Below are 3,282 nucleotides of genomic sequence, written 5' to 3'. Positions count from 1 at the left end.
AGTCTCAAACATGATCTGTTGTGGTTTTTCTGCAGGAGACAAGATGGCTTACTGTGAGATAGCAAATAGAAGAGTCATGGAGGTGATCAACTCTGCCAGGACACGACAAGAACTCCTTCATGCAAAGACTTTCCACAGCAGCCAGCAAGGCAGCTCCTTGTTATCCCAGCAAGGCTCGCAAGCGTCTGGGGGTCTGAAACCAGAACCCGACACTTGGATCTATCCCTTAATCCAAATGAAACCTTTTGGGATTCAAATAGATGAGATGGTCACAGAGACTCTGCTGACAGAGGCTGAACGGGATGCCAGGATATACCTTACTACTGGCTACTTCAACCTGACACAAGCTTACATGGACCTCATTCTGGGCACTAGGGCTGAGTATCGGATTCTTCTGGCCTCACCGGAGGTGAATGGTTTTTTTGGTGCCAAAGGGGTGGCAGGTGCCATCCCTGCTGCCTATGTTTACATTGAACACCAATTTTACAGTGAGGTCTGCTACCTTCACCAACAGGAGAGGGTCCAGCTGCAGGAGTACTCTAGGGCTGGGTGGACTTTCCATGCTAAAGGTAAGATGTCCATTTCTCAAGAGGACTTGTTCAGAAGGCGTTTGAGACTTGTGCGTATTTGGATTGTGCAGCTAGTAAGGGGATGGCTGGGTGCTGAGTCAGACTTAACCTCCAAAGTACTCGTCCAAGGTTCAGACATCTTGTTTGCATAAACCTGGAAGGTTTGGATCACTCAGGGGGCAGCTATGCAAAGTCATGTCTTGCCTGATTCAAATATAATCCCAGAGATTATACAAGAATTGTCCCTGTGGTAACAGTAAGGTACTGTCTTGATGTGAAACTTGATGTGAAAGAAGAGGAAGCATCTGGATGTAGTTATGATTGCAGTTACAGCTGTGATTCAGTTGCTTGTGTCCCTGTTCCCAGTTTCAGCAACAAGAAGTGATGACTGTGTCGGGGACCAGGGCGGGATCTGTGGCAGATGGAGGAAGGGAGCTCGCTAGTGGTGACTCCGCAGTGGTCCTAGACACCGCATTTTCTTGGCAGCCAGTCTTTGTGGGGATGATCCAGGTGTTGAGGAATTTGTACCAGCTTTTGTTTATGGCATACAGGAAAGTGCCGCATAGTGAATAAATGCCCCCATGTGTCTTCTGGGAGCTGCAGGGGAAGTTGCTGAGAAATAAATATTGCCTAACAAATGTAGTTAACAGTAAACAAAAATAATTAATACTGCTATCACGGTCCTCTGTAGAATATCCCAGATTTTTTCTGGCTTGATAGATTGTGTACAGCTTTCACAAGCCCAATGCCACCTTGACCAAAGCATGAATATTTTCCCTTGCCTGGTTGTTGCTGGTTGTGTCTCTAAATTTTCCTTCCAGAAAGTGCAGTCCTTGACTCTTACGTTCTCCTACTTTATACACAGTAGTATTTGATTGCTCAGTAGTAGATTTTAATAATGCAGGTATTTTAGGATGTCTACTTAACTGAGAATTTTTTCTTTTGAGAAATCTGATGCATGTGACACTTTATAAAGCTCTAGATTCTTACGGTCTTCCCACATGGAGGTGCACCAGTGGAACACCTCACAAAATGACTTGGTCTCCCGGTCAGGCATGGCCCTTGGCTGAGCTGAGACATCTCTGCCCTGTTCCACAGCATCTTCTGTTACTCCAGTCTTCCACAAGCAGAGCTCTGCACCGTGTCACTGTGTCACTTCCTGTGATGGCTCACTGGTCCCCTAGGACAACTCTGTTACTGTAAGCGGTACCCAATCTGTCACTAATTATCATGCAGGTTTCCCCAGCCCGCTTTGCAGTGTGCTGAGAGGCATTTCCATTGCTTGCAGCACGTGTCTGATTTGAACGCTGGAAGGATGCAGCCCTGGGGGCCCTGGCCTGTTCGGTTCCGGAGTTCTTCTCCCATTGTTTGTTTAAAGAGAGTAACTGTTAATGATTGTGGGAATGCCTCTATCTGTCCTTCTTCCTGCAGGGCTGTTCAGAAGAAGGTTCAGAGGTGGTAGGGAGAGAAGACTGCTGAGTAGGCCTTATCTTGACTAAAGAAAATACATGAGTGTTAGTAGGCTGCCTCTGTGACGAAACTACAAACCTTTCTAGCAAATGGTGTGCCTCTGGCAGTGAGATCAGTAACTATAGTGCAGTAAAACCCTTATCGCAATCCCGGGCAGCCTGAAGGAGGTGCCTGCCTGGCTGGGAAGTTGTGTGGTCTGTCTTCCAGGAAGCACGTGCTCAAGTGATCTGTGGTTCGCAGGTTCCTCCTCTTGCTGGGCACTGCTGACTCTGAGTGGGATTTTGTGGTTTGGCATGGATTGAGCTCGGAAGGCATGGGCTGCTTTTCCAAGGTACCCAAGTGCACGTGGCAGTCAACTTCTCTTTGGGACAGCTGTGCCTTCTCGTGGAAGTGCTTTGGGCTCTGTCTGCTCTATGGCGTTCTCTTTGAGAGAGGGGTACAAGACTCGAGGAGTTCAGCAGCTCCTGTGCTTGGCACAGGGACAGTCAGAGATGTTTGCTGCCTTCCTCTGTTTCCTCTTCGGAGTGCTGGAAGGATCAGCTTGTAGCTCCCTTCTCTGGCATGCTCTGCCCTTTGGCGCATGTTTGATTCACCCGGTTTCCTGCTGCAGGAGTCACGCAGCGTGTGTGAAAGAGAGGACAGGGCAGAAGAGGGAAAAGGAGGAAACCCTGGAGACAGATGAAGGGCAGTTGCACATAGTGTCTGTCTCCTGGAGGAGGATGTGAGATCCCGAGCAGCAAATAGTGCCTGTTAATACTTCCTTTTCGGGCTAAGACAAAAGATACCCTTTAGTCTCCTATAGGATCTAGCTGATTTACACCAAACGCTGTGGCTGCAGTTTTGTAAAGCCTTCCAGCTCCTCTTAAAACATTTTGTATCTTCATGCACAACTTCCCGCAGTGTTTATTCCCACCAGGGTTATGACTGTCCTTAGGTTTGTTCAGTGCAAGTGCAGTTGTAGCAGCCCGGTTCAGTGCACTGCACAGCCATCGTGTACGTGCGAGTAGGAAATGCAAACTTTTGCAATGAGAGAGGCTTTCATGGCTGTAACGTTGTGAAGCCTACCTGCAGCAGTGCACATCTACCTGCACACCTAATGCGCACCATTTCTGGGTGTCGTGTTGTGAGTGACACAGGTATGTCCTTTAGGACTAGGATCCCTTCTGTGCAAGCGTTGGGTGACAGAGTGCCGGGCAAGTGGCTGTTTGCTCCGAGATAAACCTGCATTACTGCTGTTGAATGG

This window comes from Phaethon aethereus (genome assembly GCF_964289735.1).
Source record: "Phaethon aethereus genome assembly, chromosome: 18".
NCBI lineage: Eukaryota > Metazoa > Chordata > Aves > Phaethontiformes > Phaethontidae > Phaethon > Phaethon aethereus.
Note: the sequence above shows the minus strand (reverse complement) of the source record.